The 17474-nt window shown below is 38.1% G+C and overlaps 1 protein-coding gene and 1 long non-coding RNA gene across 6 annotated transcripts in view; one reads left to right on the top strand and one right to left on the bottom strand.

The window, feature by feature from the left end:
* The window catches only part of LOC103788876 (uncharacterized), a 62910-nt gene extending 51587 nt beyond the window's left edge, over window positions 1-11323 (bottom strand). The window contains exon 1 of the long non-coding RNA XR_013528695.1: window positions 11099-11323. This is a non-coding gene — a long non-coding RNA (uncharacterized LOC103788876). The remainder of the gene's footprint in view (window positions 1-11098) is intronic.
* ZNF385D (zinc finger protein 385D) overlaps window positions 1-17474 on the top strand; it is a 940329-nt gene that overhangs the window by 794694 nt on the left and 128161 nt on the right. The gene's annotated exons all lie outside the window — the stretch shown is intronic.

The raw sequence follows: 17474 nt of genomic DNA, 5'->3' as shown, positions 1-17474 counted from the left end.
CCCTCTTAGTCATATAAGGAACATATTCATATTTTCCTGGTATTATGATTTAAACAGCATTAGGAGGCCATTATTCTCTCTATCTACAGATATCTCATTTTATTTGAATGTTTGACTTAGGTTGGAACTGAATTTCATGACCAATCAGATAATAACTCCTTTCAGTTTCTTTGGTCTACATAAGCTAGACACATATGAATTAAGTGCCCTTACACTTTCTGTTGCTTTGAGCCTTGAATATCATTCACTATTTAGTGCAAATTTTAAACATTGCAGTTTATTTTTCAATAGGAAGATATAATGTTGAGTTTATAAATGACATACCGACCTTCTAACCACGTTTTATAAACAAAAATCATTGCAGAATTGAAATACAAGAGTAGAAACTCTTAGAAATTTAAAAAATGTCTTTGTATCATTACTATGTCAATAAAAGAAACTTATGTACTGGAAATGTTAAATTTGTTTACTTACTGACAAGCCATGTCCATAAGTACTAATTTTACAAAATACTTAGACACGAAATGCCAAGATTGATTGGATTTATCAATTGATCTGTATATAAGAAAATAATCTCTATTTAAAGAAAAACCAAAATCAAAATATACACATCATAGATCATTTTAAACTCAAGAAAAGGCTTTCTAAGTCCAATGCAACAACCCTTTTGTTCTTTCCAGGTAAATCTGGATTTTTGTCAGTTTCCATTTTTAAACCTAAAATCTTTCTAGAAAAATAACATTGTAATTCAGTTGTATGCTTGACTGAATCCTTTATCACTAGGAAAGTAGTTTTGCCTTATGAACCTTTTTACATTTCAAAGCTTCTTCCCCTTCCAATGAGAATAATAGCTGGTAGTTCTTTTCATGTCTGGATCATGAAAATTCAATTTCCTTTCCCTCTAAATTTTTATTTACTTTTCCAACCCTTTCTATCATAAACTGTGTCATTTGGTATTTTGCCATATCTGTTTCCTTTGGGTACAATTATTTTTGGCCCTGTAGATAACTTTTAAAATATCATAAATTATACTGCTTGCATTTTTAATCAGATTACTTTTTCCTGGTGTAGGTTATTTCCTGACAAATCTCTTCTCGACATGCATATGAAACATACATGGGGTTATGCAGAAACCTTCCAAGTCAAGACTAAAAGGTTGTAATTTGTTCAGTTATTTTATCAGCATCTTAAAAGAAGCATAAATTGCCAGGTGACATAGGCAAATTAGTAATGTGCCTTTGAAAGACTACAGCAGGGCCAACAAGATGTAAGCTTATTAAGTGAAGTAGAGAATGAATATTCAATGATTTACTATGATTGGGAAGTAAGATCTCAAGTTCCAAACTAAGGATATATAAGATTGTAGTATCTAAGTGTTATTACAGTTAACTTCCTAACAATAGAATTTCATAAAACATTAGAGGTAGAAGAGACATACTGCTAATTTCACATGCAAAAGAGAGTATAGATTTGTACAAGGCCATGTGGTCATTAGCTGGCTTGGTAAGGACAGTGTTCCCTTCTCTGATGTTTGTGGCTCATCTGGTCAAAGGAAGGCAGCAAGTCCATTCTCAAGTTTCAGTGGTTGCTACAACAATGGCATAGAGGAAGATCTACTAGTCAGGCTCTCGTAAGAGAGAAGGCCTGAAGGTTTCTTTCTTCATGTAACTAACTGGAAGGAGTTAGAGCTACTATGGAAAGCCATTCAGCAGCTAGATCTCACCCGTAAGAACTCATGAGTCCTCTTAAATGACATTACTCATATTCAGACACACTCAACAATTCAAGCATAAACACGTCAAAAGTGTGAACAGAAATTCATATTACTGAACTGTAATACAGTAACATGTCCTTAATGCTTCAGGACTGTCAAGCATTCGTTATGTTGGGGAACTGTTTGACAACTCGGAAGGGAAGAAATCTCATGGGAGCATAACATTGCTTGGAGACCTGATAGCCCTCCAAAAGGGTATTTGGGGATCATTGCCAATACATTGATATATTTTCTAATGATATTATAGAGATCATTATTATTTTTCTGCATTTTACAACATAGAAATGTAGTAAAATGAAGCTGTGTGTCTGAATTTAATTCATATCTCTTAGTCTTAAGGTCCATTACCAGAGTGTCAATACAGTGATGATGTTGCTGGGAGTATTTTTTTCCTACACACTGGCCAAATTAGGCTTCTAGTGACCAAATTAGATCATTTAAATTTCTTAAAACATGTCTTAATATATCTTAATACATCAGTATTATTCACGGGGTTGATGTTTAAAGAAATGCAGTTTAGCTGGAGGAAAAGCAAAAACCAATAGTGGTTATGTTGGGGTCAATTAACTATTCTTTTACTTCTTTATTTTCCAGATTTTCTTTATAAGCATGCTTGGATTTAACAAAGGAAAAGAGAATTATTGCATCTATTATCTTATGTTTTTAAGCCACATATTTTGTCTCAAATTATACATTTTAATGCTCCCTTGTGGTCTAGTGTTTAGGATTCCATTTTGAGGGCCTCAGTTCCAATTTTCTAAAGATTTCCGAAAACAAGTCCATAGGAATACATTGATATTACCATTCTCACATTTAGACCGAGGACGTTACTGCATATCCTAAAAGAAAGGTTAATAAAAATCTATGCATATGGGATGTACATTTAGTCCCAAACCTGAAAGCTGCCTCCAGGAAAGCAGAATGAAACTGCGGGAAAATCATTGCATCAGGAATTAGACAACTTGAACTCTAGTGTTGCTTTTTCTTAGTTGGTCATGTTTCTTCAGGCTCTTCACTGAAGTTAGATTCTACAATCACCTAATTTGAAATGACTAGCCATACCTCATAGTGATGAGACTTAAAATACTACACACAGGCAATCGGATTATAAACTCTGCAATGAATGAAACTGAAAGATCATTTTTATTTTATAGAAAAAATTATGCAGTTATGTTTTTCCTTTGCATGTTAAATTCTTAAATGTCAAAGTTTGAGATACCTTTGCTTTTTTAAAAAATGTATTTAAAAGGATGTACTCTGCTTAATGTGTTTGTATTTATTGTGTATTTCAGTTAATACATGAGTCATTCATTCTTGGTAAATCTTTACCTTTTAAAAATATGCAGGGACAAATTGTCCCTGTCAAAACTGCATCTATTAAAAGCTATCAACTTCTTTAGGTATGTTGCTGCTGCTACATCCCAAAGGATCTTCTGAGGGACACAGTTATAAATTAAATTTTCAGGCAGCTTTGAATCATCTCTCTCATAGGAGAGTGTCCTGTGTCCATCTCCAAGACTCACAAAATAATTTGGAGCTTTGGCCTGAGCACCATGGCCTTCCCACTGGGTCCTTTTTCTTCTTCAAAAGCTGTCCTTTGACAGGGTCATTCGGCTGGTGTGAAAGATGAGACACATCTGAGAATCTGATGAGTTTTAGTCGGGCTCTCAGGTCACCCCTGTGTGAAGAGCTGGCTCTGGAGAGTGTGGTGATGGCCTATAGGTTGTCACTGTGTTTGAAACAAGTGACTAGGAGCTTTTTTTTTGAAGGGCTTATACTCTGAGTTGACATTTGGGCCACATTTCATCTCACAACCTCGCTAGTTCCTACCTCTTCAGTGGAACCCCAGCTCTGTCAGGAATTCTAAGAGAACAAAACCTGAACAGAAGGACAGAGCAAGAAATACTGAGTTTAGCTGTTAGAGATTTCAAGAGAAAATGAGCCAGCCAAGAACACAGGAGTCTACTTAAGCAGTGTGCTTCTTTGGCAGGCTTTTAAAAATAAAACCCCATCTATTAGGTCATTTCAGGACTCTCTGAATCAGGCTTTGATCCTCCAGCATTTCTTCTGGGGATAAAATGAGAAAGAGACTAAGAAAAGAGAAATCTTTATTAAATGTTTGTATTTCTCTGCGTTTCTTTACAAAGTAATAATATTCATTATTCCATCAACTTCTCTTAGACATGGAAAATTTGACCCTGAATATCTAAAAATGGAAAGTTGATTTTAGATGTGACCAGTAGGTACATTTATAACCTCCAGTAACCAAGGGGATATCTGCGTTTCTATAGAGTACTGTGAACAACTCAGAACCACTTTCTATTAGATCATACAAACCAGAGATGTGTCTAAGAAACCTTTCTATTTGTACACTGTATAGATGGAGAAACCAAAGACCAGAGTATCTAGGTGACTTTCTCAAGGGCAGTAGGTTATTGAAACAGCTAGGTGAACAAGAAATAGGGCTCTTAAGTTCCCTAACATAATGCTTTTATTTATGATATCAGGGGACATGCCCTAGGAGAAATTTATTTTGAGAATTGCCTTGACATCAACTGATCGTTTTCAACTAAGACCATCAGTCACTTAAGTTCTGCACACAATACAGACATTATTCAAGCTTGGATATCAGTAGCATGCTCATGGCTTGCAGGGATATAGAAACATATTTAAAAATTGAGAGCCACTAAAAGGACATTAATATAGTAAGTATTGAAGGGAACAGGAGAGAATCTGTCTTGAGAGTCTGTTTCATTATATGCAAAGAGTTTGAGAAGAGGATTAAGCAGGGCTAAAACTGGAAGGACATATGATCGGGAGGATAAAATGTAGTAGTGAAGCAAGAGATACATGTCCAATTAAACAAACTAAAAGTTTTCCATGGGTTCCCAGAAAATGAGGCAAGAAGCCATAAATGCTAGGAAGGTTTTAAAAGTCTTAGATATCAATGTTGCATGAATAAATGAAGGAAGCACTCAAAACCAGAAATATTTTTTCTGATTGCTGTAACAAGGAAATGAAGGTAAAAACAGTACGAGCCAGGTGTGGGGGACTTACAAGACTTTTCCTTAGTTCAGCTAAGACTGGATTCTTGTCCATCCCATGATCACGAAAATGTAGGCTTGCAGATGATTTAAAGGGTGAGGCAAGCAGCGTTTTATTGTGTGAAAAGGGGCAAAAAAAGGGAAACAGGGATCCTCTGCTAGGCCAGAGTACCCTGTTAGAGTGCTTTCTGCCTACCTTCCAACCCCAGGTTCCACACAGGAAAAGGAGGGCCCAGGCTCCTCCCCCTGCAAACAGGGTGAACTTCAGTTAAGATAGGTTATACCTCAGTGTGCAGGCTGGTTTGAGTTTCTCCAGGGACCCCCTCCCCACCTGGCTGTCTCATTTCCCCATCTTAATAAATACATGGGCTAGGCACAGTGGCACATGCCTGTAATCTCAGCACTGTGGGAGATCAAGGCAAGCAGATCACCTGAGCTCAGGAGTTCAAGACCAGCCTGACCAAACAGGGTGACACCCCATCTCTATTAAAAATACAAAATTCAACAGTATGCTACATCCAGACCCATTTCACATGCAAGGATACACAAAGACTCACAAAAGGGATGGAGAAACATTTACCAACCAAATGGAGAGCAAAAATAAATAAATAAATAAATAAATAAATAAATAAATAAAAAGCAGGAGTTGCAATTCTCACATCTGATAAAATAGATTTTAAAGCAACAAAGATATAGTGGTAAAAGGATCAATGCAACAATAAGAGCTAATGATCCTAACACCCAGATACATAAGACCTATGAAGAGACTTAGACTCCCTAAACTCCCACACAATAATAGTAGGAGACTTCAACATTAATATTAGATAAATCAACAAGACAGAAAATTAATAAGGATATCCAGGACTTGAACTCAGATCCGGAACAAGTAAACTTAATAAACATTTATAGAGCTCTCCACTTTAAATACACAAAATATACATTCTTTTTTTTTTTTTTTTTTTTTTTGAGACTGAGTTTCGCTCTTGTTGCCCAGGCTGGAGTGCAATGGCGTGATCTCGGCTCACCGCAACCTCCGCCTCCTGGGCTCAGGCAATTCTCCTGCCTCAGCCTCCTGAGTAGCTGGGATTACAGGTACGCGCCACCATGCCCAGCTAATTTTTTGCACAAAATATACATTCTTATCAGTACCACATCACACCTACTCATAGGTTTAAATGAAATATTGATCGGCCATTATTAAGCACAATTATTGGCATAAAAGAGGTTTTCAATACCTATTTTTAGAATAAAGCAACATTCCCGTTGTTCTCTCTCCCTCTTTTTCTTCCTCTTTCTCTCCTTCACTCCTTTTTTTCTTTCTTTCCTTCTCTCCTTTAATAAAAAAAAATCGTCTTAAAAAAATAAATGAATAAAAAAATAAAAATACAAAATTAGCGGGGCATGATGGCATATGCTTATAATTCCAACTACTTGGGAGGCTGAGGCAGGACAATTGCTTGAACCTAGGAGGCGGAGGTTGCAGTTAGCCAAGACTGTGCAAGTGCACTGCACTCCAGCCTGGGCAACAAGAGTGACACTCCATCTCAAAAAGAAAAAAATAAAGTACATGTGGCTGGGTACAGTGGCTCACACCTGTAATCCTAGCACTTTGGAAGGCCAAGGCAGGCGGATCCTCTGAGGTCAGGAGACCAGCCTGGCCAACATGGTGAAGCCCCATTTCTACTAAAAAAAAAAAAATTAGCTGGGCATGGTGGTAGGCATCTGTAGTCCCTAGTCAGGAAGCTGAGGCCGGAGAATCACTTGAACCTGGAAGGCAGAGGTTGCTGTCAGCCAAGATCATGCCACTGCACTCCGGCCTGGGAGACAGAGTGAGACTCTGTCTCATAAAAAAAAAAAAAAAAAAAAAAAGGACACCTAACTGCTGTTAGAATAAGGTTAAGATCGATCTTAACTGCTTCTTGCTAAGGGGGTGGGGAGGCTGTTTTGGGGAAATGGCAGTCAGAGCTTCCCTAGAGGCCTATCTACGGGTTTCCAGCAGAAGGGGCTCACATAGGAGGCCCTGGTTACATGACTGTGTGGAATTTGATGGCCTGAAGGCAAGAATAGACAAACTGGATTACTAGAAAACATGATTGAAAATTAAACAAAAGGAGGCATAAGGGCAGCTAAAAAATTCCGAGGTCTTTTACCAATTTGCACAGGGAGAGGAAGGACAAAAGCCTGTTTTTCCTTAGCTCAATCTTAAGCCAATCAGTTTAAAGTTTAGGAAATTATCTCTTTCCAGTTTGGAGGCTGCATCTGAGGGGAGCATCCCATAATATGGAGACACAGTTACCTATCAGTGAAGAGAAGACTGAGGAGGAGAAAGGAATAAAAAAGCATTTTTTTTTCAAAGGAGTCCCAGGGTTCAGCATGCATTCTAAAGGGGTACAGACTGAAGACGAATGGCTTTGCATCCCTGAGTTCTGGTGACTTCGACAGGCATTGCCGTGAGTTCAAAAGCGGCTTGATCCCACGAAGCAGGGAGGCCTAGAGAATATGAATTATCAGCTCTCACCTATGTCTCTTTCCCACCTACTGCTAGTAGCCTTGGAGTTCCCTAGGCCTCATTTATGCCATGGATATGAACATGGCCTTCATCCATGCAACAGGAAGCTTGGGGTTGGCTTAATTGGCAGGAATCAGCCGCACTCATCCTGCACTGTGTCTTTTAGCCTCTGTTGTTGTCTGCCTCTGGATCTCTTAGATCCAGTTTTCTTTCCCAGAGCTTTGACCCAAAGCTTGGAATTGAGTCTGGGACAAAAATGTGTCTCAGAAGATTGCATGGCCTACTTATCATAAGCCAAATCTAAGGTGAAACTGTGGAACTGAGTCTTCCTCCAACAAAGGAGAGGAAAAGATTTCTTGTGACATGCCAAGCTGACAGGTAGCTATAGTTATGCTTGCTAGGATTTGGGTGACTGGTGCTTGCCTTTGGTTAGTTCCCTTGATGTTACTTTCCCGAAAAGAAACCTCTGGGTGATGGGCACACTACTTATTCCCTATTTATTCCATCACCAGATAGGATTGCAGGATAATTGCTCAGAACTAGAGTATCAATCTAGATTTCTACATTACTCATCCATCTAGTTCTTTCAGAGCTGCAGACAGAGATTGCTGGTAGGGTCACAGCAGGGTTAATCTAAAATGTAGGCAAAAACTTAAAAACAACTACTGAGTTTAGAATTTAATGACAGATGTATAAGTTTGTTGAATTTTGGAACATAATTTCTCTCTTTCCAGTCCTCACTTTTGTTAAAAAACAATTATGATGGGTTGTTTGCAAAACAGACTTCAGTTTTATACTTGGCTTGATTATTTGCATAAAGTGCAGCAAGAATAATTGTTTCTACAAAGGCCTTTTGGATTGGCTTTGATGGAAATTTGCTCCACAAGCAATCTCAGATAAGACCTTTTAAGCCCAACCCAGCGATGGGTTCGCATCCTCAAAAACCTGTGATTTGGGTGACCCTCTCCTCTTGAGGTCCCAAAATAAGCTTGGAGCTCTTAGACCTGTTAGAAAGTGACATTCTTTACTGAACACAAGTCAGAAACCCTGTATAGAGACTGTGTAGAGGAGGGTATGAGGCCAGTCTCCCATGGAGCTTTTATTGGCTCTGTAAGTCAAGCTTGACTCCTGAAAGGGAAGCATATCCTTCCAATCAAAGCCTTGGTAAAATAACTTTTTTTTTTTTCAATTGTGTCTTAATGCAAAAGAAAAATGGATTTTTATGGCACTGACGTAAACAACTAAATGCCATAAGAATACTGGGTTTCCAAATTCTAAAGGAACCCGGCAAAGGAAAAATTTGCTCCAAATTTGATCACAGGAGTGTATACCTTACTTAATAATTGAAAGGCTGTAAATAGCTCAAAATAAGTTTCCTTGACTCTGAAAAATGAAACATGGATCAGCAATATTCCAAGCAAATGTCAAAAAAGGTTGCTTCAGCTTTGAGTTCAGTCCATTTAGTTAACTCTAGTTTTGTTTTTTATTCATGAACATTTCATCTCTTTGAATCCTATGCATTTTCCTTTATTCCAATGTACAATCTCTATAGTTATCAGAAGCCTGTATTTGAGAGCACCTGTTAAAATTCTATAGCTCATTATAAACCAACTTTGAAAGGATTAAAATAAGACAACAATTGTCTGTGACTAGCAAAATGTCCAGGTGGTTACAGCTAGAAAGACAATTGGGAAAGAAATTTGATTATCTCTGTAGTTTATAACAACATAACAACCTTAATTATGATTGATGGAATATACTTAGACATTAGAATTTCAGGAATCCCATACAATCTTGGAACATATATTAGCATTAATTCAACAAGACATACCCTAAGGAAGACTGAACATTATTTTGGCAATCCGGTGTACCTGAACATGTCAAATAATCCTGTTTACCTTTCTTTTCAGGACACTTGAGGGGCCCTCTGAAGTATTCTCAAAGCCAGGTGCCAGGGAAGACAATTTGAAGTTTGATTTTGGTTAAACTACTAAATGTTCGAGGTTTAAAACACTTGATATTATGAAACAGAATTCCAGATTACCAGATTATTTATTTTGCCAAAGCGATGACTCAGAAATTTTAAAGCAGCAAAAACCTTTTATAAATCTTTCTAAATTTTGCCAAAGAGCAGTTGAGCATTTTAAGAATACCATGTTGTGATTTGCAGGAAAAACACATAATACCCTTTTTTGAAGTTAGTCAAAATGTTCAGAGAAACTCTTCCGAAAGACTAATTTCCACCACTTCTTTAAACCTTCAGTTTTCTAATTTAATGCAAAACAATCCTTTAACCCTAGACCAAAGTTTACATTTCCATGCCTTCTTATAACCTTTCACTAAAATAACACAATACATTTTACTGTTCGTACACACCTTACATGCAAATCCATTTCTAGAAGTTTCAATTAACTCCTAACAATTTTTAACTCTAAGGTAAAACTTGGTAAGTTGCCTTAATTGTGCGCTAACTGCCTCCAAGTTTTGCCTACTTAGTCAAGTCCGTGGTTAGCTCTATTTGTCCGCAGGCCTTACCAATTGTGAAGCTGGCAAGTCAGATAGTTCTCCAAACCCAAAGAACGGTTTGTAACCTCAAAAACACTTAGGAAACCTTGCACCTGACCTGCATTTTACTAACAGTCTTTAGGGCTGACTTTTTTTTCTCAAAGATTAAAGTCACGTGAACTGAAAGGCACCACACATTTTATCTCCCCTTTAAAAACATATTAGTTCCAAGTGCTTTTCTTTAGGCCAAATTAGAGCTCTTTTTACAGACATCACACACAGACAAAAAAAATTCAGTCGCTGGGTGGGGTCCTTTAAGAGACAGGGCTAGGAAAACATACAGATACAATACCAGAAAGAAACTTATTCCCTAAGACAGGATTGCTAAACGAAGCCTGCAAACCAGAGTTACAAGCCATGCCCTCAGAATGTAAAACAAGAGGAAAGCTTGATTTCACAACCATAACTTTGCAGAAAATATAGACAGTGATAGTTGCTGGGGAGGGGGGCCTGGCCTAGTAGAACATCTTCCAGAAAGAAAACAAGAGAACTTTAAAAGTTCACTTGCTGACAGGATAGAGAAGGGGAAAGAAAAGAAACAGTTTTCAAAGACCTGGAGAAGAACCTCTTATTCTTATGCAACTGGTTCCTCCGCCAGGGAGAAAGTTTAAGCTACAGTCCCAGGGAGTGAAACCCCTTGGCTGGGGAAGGGGAAGGCTGTAGTTGCTTGTGGCTGGGAACCAGTTAGCCTGCTGTGGGGGACGCTTGGGCCAGGCGCCCCAGCCCTGCATGGAGTGGGGAGCGGCTGCGGCTCACCAGTCCCTCTGGAAAAAGTTAGGAAAAGGCCATGAAAAGGCCCCCTAACCCCCAGGAGCGACAGGGGGTGGGGTGAGGTTTCCCATAAGCTCAGAAATTCCAAGATGAAAAGGCTTAGGGTGAGTGGTTTGTTTTCCAAGACAGTCTAGCTCTGTGGCCCGGGCTGGAGTGCAATGGAGCGATCTTGACTCACTGCAACCTCCACCTCTCGGATTCAAGCAATTCTCCTGCTTCAGCAGCCTGAGTAGCTGGCGTTACAGGTGCATCACCACACCTGGCTGATTTTTGTATTTTTACTAGAAACAGTTTCACCTTGTTAGCCAGGCTGGTCTCAAACTCCTGACCGCAGGTGATCCGCCCGTTTCGCCACCCCCCCGCCAAGTGCTGGAATTACAGGCCTGAGCTACCACACCCGGGCCAACAGTAAGGTTGAGTCCCCATTTCGCTCACCTCTTCTCGAGCTCCCACGTTGTGCGCCAATAATGATGCAGGAGTTTTCCTTAGTTCAGCTAAGACGGTTCTTTTCTATCCCATGGCCAGGAAAATTTACCCTTGGAGACGGTTTAAAGGGTGAATAAATCAGGGTTTTATTGGGTGAAAAGAGGAAAAAGGTGGGGGAAACAGGGATCCGCTGCCAGGCCAGAGCCGCCTGCTAGAGGCTTCCCGCTGGCCCTTGCAATCCCAGGTTCCACACAGGAAGAGGAGGGGCCAGACTCCTCCCTGCTGAACTTCCTGAGGCTACACCTCAGTGGGCAGGCGGATGGGAAATTCTCCGCGAAACCCTTCCACCTGGCTGTTTCAGGGGCACACACCTGTAATCCCAATGCTTGAGGAGGTGGAAGAGGATCACGGGCAGGCCAGGGGAGTGAGACCAGCCTGAGCAACACAGCAAGACTCTATCTCTACAAAAACATTTAAAAATTAGCTAGGCATGGTGGTACGCACCTGTAGTCCTAGCTACTTGGGAAGCAGAGGTGTGAGGATTGGTCGAGCCCAGCAGTTCGGGGTTGCAGTGGGCATTGATCACAGGACCGCTCTCCAGCCTGGGAAGCAGGCTGACACCTCATCTCTGGAAAGAAAAAAAAAAAGAGGAAGAAAAGAAAAGAAAAACCCAGGAATCTCTAAGATGGTTAAGTTTCAGCTTCACTAAGGAGTATTTAGAAAAATTTATACATTTTGCTAAGAATGAATTTTAGGCTTCCTTTTCCACAGTGCCTAATCTCTCCACAATGCAGGATTCGTATCCTAAGCAACTGGTTGTCTGAAATCTATACATGAAAATTCACATATTTTTAAAAGGAAGTAAATAAGTGGAATTAGACCTGAGCATGATCTAGAAACTTGTTCTTATGATTCTGAACGCTTGTTTCATAGATGCTTCTGAGTTTTAGTTTATTTGAAAAAGAAATTACTATTGTCAAACATCCCCAAAATTTAACTTTGTGATTGTGAATATTTCAGAGCACACCAGCAACCTTATCACTGATGAAATCTTTATTAGCTGTGGAATAAAATCCTTGATGAAAACCATTTGCCCAGAAAATGCTGGATATACATATCTACTAAAATTATAATCAGGTTTTTTTGTTATCTCTTTTACAACTATATACATTTCTTAAAGTATTACTAGGCACTAATGAAACTTGTAGAAATTTAAAGTAGAAATTAGATTAGTGGTCACCAATAATTGTAAGTCTGAAAGATAAAATTTGCCCATTCCATTTCATTCGATCTAGGTCCTGTTTATCAAGACTCTTGCTTTTTTTGTTATGTTTTGTTATATTTCAGCATTTAATAAATCAGTTTCACCATAGTCTTGAAAACTAGGACAGTAGAAGGGTTTGTTCCTAGTCAGATGAGCAAAGAAAACGTAACTCATTTTAGTATCTTTTTCGTGTAATTTGGGGTTTTGTGGCCATTCATATCTTTCCCTTTCTAACAGTTGCTATTTATTATTGTCTAATTTTTACTGAGTCCTATCATATTAATTAACTAAAGTAATTGTGATGAATAATTTACCTTTCTCAAGTGTCTACATGTCCAAAAATTTCTCAAGTGTCTACATAGATGAAATGAACCATCCATTCATTTTTTACCTTCTTCATGCTAAAGTTTCTTACAGTGATTTAAGAGTGGTGATTTGGTTTTATTCTCTGGTTAAGGGGAATGAAATTATATGAGACAAAAATTACACACTGCATTTGGATTATTACATTGTTAGAATTTCTTAGATGACTTATCAGAATTTGAAAAGATGAATGTATTCTTTCATATTCCAGAGATCTTTGCACAATCCAGGTACTACTATATTAGAACACTGTACTTACACCCTACACTCTGGCCCAGAATCACCTTTTATGAAGCCTACCAAACCTCATTTTAAATGCAAAATACTGCCTCTGGGATCAGTAGTCTCAGTCCAAATCTGTGTTTTGATATAAATTGAATCTGATAGTGGTAAAGATTGCAGTCATTTGGGGGAAGTCTTAGGTTGTGAGGAGGGAGCTGAAGAGAAATGGAGACATGATATGCCATGAAAATTTAATTCTCTGTGTATACGTGATTTTCAGTGTACTTCAAGAAGTAGATCTTTTCATAATTAATGTAAGTAACATTAAGGGTATGTGGTTACTCTTTATTGGGCATAAATGAGCTTTTAAATTTCTTAAGAAATCTGTGGAGATTGATGTATGGCAAATTATTCTTATCAGGACATCAAGTTCATCTTCACAACTTTAACCTTCTTTTAGATTCCTTTACAAATAAGGTTTCAGAAGGTAGTCTCTGAACAGGTTTTATCCATTTCCCAAGCAGAGCTTATTTTCTCTGCATCAGCGAACTTGTCATGATAATCAACTTTTTTTGTCCCAACCATCAATCACTCTTGATTACAGCTGGGTAGAAGTTCTGTTCTGTTGATCAGCTCATCAGTGCACATAATATTACACCTGGAGGCCAGTACAAATCATTCCCCGAGGGGAAAAGCATTTTCCTTCAAGGCTTTTGTCAATGGTTTTATCATTTATATTTAGGTCTCATTGAGTTGTCATGCCTATCTTTGACTCTACCTTCTCTCTCATATAAAATATTCTACCAAAATAGCTCTCAACGTTTGCTTGATTATTTGTGCTATAGTGTTATTATTCTGCTTTTGCCTATTTAATTCAAAAAAGGAACTTATAATCTATTGTATTCTTATTATCATAGAAAGCTTTCTCCAGCTTCTAATGAAGATATTGTAGAAACTAAATGCATATGAATTATAATTCAATGAATATTCAGTAATTCTGTAAAAAGCAGTTTAGCCTATGTATTACTAGAATGTTTGCAAGTCTAATTTTGTTTATTTTTAATGGTTTCTTAAGTTAGGTTTTTGTTTTGGCTTGGGCTAGGGAATATTTATCTTTAATCTTCATCTTGTTTTAAGTAAAACTAACTAGCTATATTCATGGTTTAAAAAGACACTGAGAAGTAAATATTTTTAAATCAATTACTCAAAGTCAGCTCAATTGCTCTTATGCTGTGTCTGTATTATAGAAAAATATCTAATTTCTCCAATCCAACCCATATTTCTTAAGACAGTAGCATTAGCAGAAAAGTTACTAGAGCAATGACAAAATATTATCATGGTAGGACATTTATTGGTTTCATAAAATATTTAAAATAAATATATGATTTTTTAAAACATTTAATGTATTCTCTGTCTTCCATAAAGAAACTATTTTTCTCTTTCTTGTATTTTGTTGTATTTTTATCACTTTATAAAATCTAAAACAATAATTTAGAGAAGTCTTTTAACATTTAGAGTACACAGCATAAAGAAAACAGGCTAGCATATTAAATTACAGAATAACTTGAATTTAATTAGAAATCATGTCTTTCTATTGAAAGGCCAATTACAGAAATTAAAATTTCTTTTATGGTTGGACTGCCTATAACAGTGATACATATCTGTTTTTGACTGAAATAGACCAACTAAGAAAGTTCTGTGTTTTTATTTTCTACTGGCATTTAGATATTATTGGTTCTTAATTTAATCTGTGTAATAAAACCAGGGCAAATGACATCAATTAATGAGAAAGTGGTCTATGTAGAAATGTATAAGCCACACAGGACTAAATAGGAAATCCATGTTTTGAAAAGCTGAGCTAAACACTCAAACTGGCTCACTGATGTCTCTGTGGTCTTGAATCTTCTTGGGATAGGAGGTAATCAAATTTGTCCAGGATTGCATTATTATTATTATGCAGGTTTAAAAATCAACATGAGCCAGGCATGGTGGCTCCTATAATCCCAGCATTTTGGGAGATCAAGGCAGGTGGATCACCTGAGGTCAGGGATTCGAGACCAGACTGACCAACATGGAGAAACCCTATCTCTGCTAATACAAAAATTAGCTGGGCATGATGGCACATGCCTGTAATCCCAGCTATTCAGGAGGCTGAAGCACAAGAATTGCTTGAACCAGGGAGGCAGAGGTTGAAATGAGCTGAGATCACACCATTGCACTCCAGCCTGGGCAACAGGACAAGACTTACTCTCAAAAACAAAAACAAAACATTAACTTGAACATTTTGTTGCACCCACTCCCTTTGTTCCATATTAGCAGTCAGCAAACTGGGTCTTCTCCTGAAGAGTTAGTCTTAACTAGTTCATCTCTTCTCAGACTAGAGAGACTAGGCAAATGGTTTGCCACAAGGAACTTGTCATCTTAGCCCACAGTATGATTTTTATACATGAAACAGAACTTTTAAACCACAGTGTATCACCTAATGTTTGACTTTGAATAAGCCCAATGTAAGTGGCAAAGTTTGTGTATTTATAAAACACTCAGATTGACTGAAAAATGTATTTATGTATTTACTTGTAGACAGTTTGATATGAAATGATAAATCTTTAGTTTAAATAAATAAAGAAGAGTTTCCCTTCCCCACTCCATGCACCCAATCACCGTTTTTCCCCTCTGGAGATATGGAGATATTCAGTTCACACTGCAATTCTATTAGCACATTACATCTTGGCAGAACATTTGATGCAGATTTAGGAAGTATCACAGTGGTGGTGGGATCCAGTTTCTAAAATTTTGACCCTGCTGTCTCCTCTAACTTGAAAAAAGTTGCCAATATTTAAAATAAAAAATGCCAAGGATTGACACCTCAGTGGAAGCAGAGACTCCACCAAAGCTATTTCATACACAGAATCGAGTTTCTTTTGTTTTTAAACAAACTCCTAGTTCACTGAAGAGTATAAAAGAGTGAAAGTTAACATGTCACACAACCCATCCTGTCTCATGAAGAGAGATACATTCTCTCAAAAAGGATTCCCAATTCTGCTTCACAGAAGAAATGTTTCTGTATCTGGAAATGGAGGAAGGGAGTAAGTTATCAATACAGACTTCCAGATGACCCCCACATTGGTATCTACAGCCGATTTTCTCTCTCAACTCCATACTCAAATATTTGCCTGCTCACTCAATATCTGCACTTGGTTACCTAATATATTCCTCATACCTAATATCTCCAAAACTAAAGGCCATAGCTCAGTCCTACAAAACCAGAGAATATTCCTCTTATAATGGCAACTCCAACCCTCTGTTTCCTCTAACTAAACATATTGGAGTCATTCTTACTCTTATTTCACAGGCTAGATTCAATCCTACACAAACAATATTAGATATACCTCCGAAATATAGCCAGAATCTGACTGCTTCTCACCATCTTCATAACACCCCTCTGGCCCAAGCCACCACTGCCTCTCATCTGTAAAATTCTTCGTAATCATTCTCCCTGCCTCTACTCCTTATGCTCATCATTTTAAAAATATAAACCAAGATCAGGTGTCTTTTCTGTTGAAAATCTTCTAATGGTGTTGCATTTCATTTAGATTAAAAGGCAGAATCCTGTGATTTCAGAGGCCTGAAATCTAAATTAGTTCTATGAAACATGGCCTCTGGAAGCCTTTTGTGCTTCATCTTCTCCCACTGCCCACCTCACTCACTCCCCTTCGACCTCACTGGCCTCCTGACCAGGTCCAAGACTATGTAAGGCACTGATCTTGGGTGTGATATTTAAGAGGGTTCTATAAAAACTCAGTAATCTAGACAAATAATATTTTAATTAAATATTTAAAAGATAAGATTAGGAAAATGTGGCCTGTGAGATAGCTGCCTGTTTTTGTAAAGAAAATTTTATTATAATCAGGTGAGTAAGACAGGGTTGTAATACTAGCACAGAATCAGATTCTGTCTTTTTAAAAAAAAAGTTGGACTGGGCACTGTGGCTCATACCTGTAATCCCAGCACTTTGGGAAGCCGAGGCAAGTGAATCACCTGAGGTGATTTCAAAATCAGGAGTTTGAGACCAGCCTGGCCAACATGGTGAAACCCAGTCTCTACTAAAAATACAAAAAAAAAAAAAAAAAAAAAAATAGCTGGGCGTGGTGGCAGGTATCTGAATCCCAGCTACTAGAGAGGCTGAGGCAGGAGAATCGCTTGGACCCAGGAGGCAGAGGTTGCAGTGAGTCGAGATCACACCACTGCACTCCAGCCTGCGCGAGACAGCGAGACACCTTCTCAAAAAAAAAAAGTTAATATTTTTTAACTATAGCATTAAAATGTTATTCATCTTGACTATTTAGTTTTTCAGTGTCCCTGACGTTTTGCTTCTCAGACAAGTGCTGCATTAACCTCACTGTCGTCATGACTCTGTCCTTATGATACCTTGAGTGCACCAGGCTCACTCTTTCCTCTAGGCCTTTGCACCGACTCTTCTACCTGGAATACTGCTTCCTATTTCTGCATACTTTGCTTCTTCAAGCTATACTCAAG

This window comes from Callithrix jacchus, chromosome 17 (genome assembly GCF_049354715.1).
Source record: "Callithrix jacchus isolate 240 chromosome 17, calJac240_pri, whole genome shotgun sequence".
NCBI lineage: Eukaryota > Metazoa > Chordata > Mammalia > Primates > Cebidae > Callithrix > Callithrix jacchus.
Note: the sequence above shows the minus strand (reverse complement) of the source record. Positions and strands in the feature narration are given on the sequence as shown.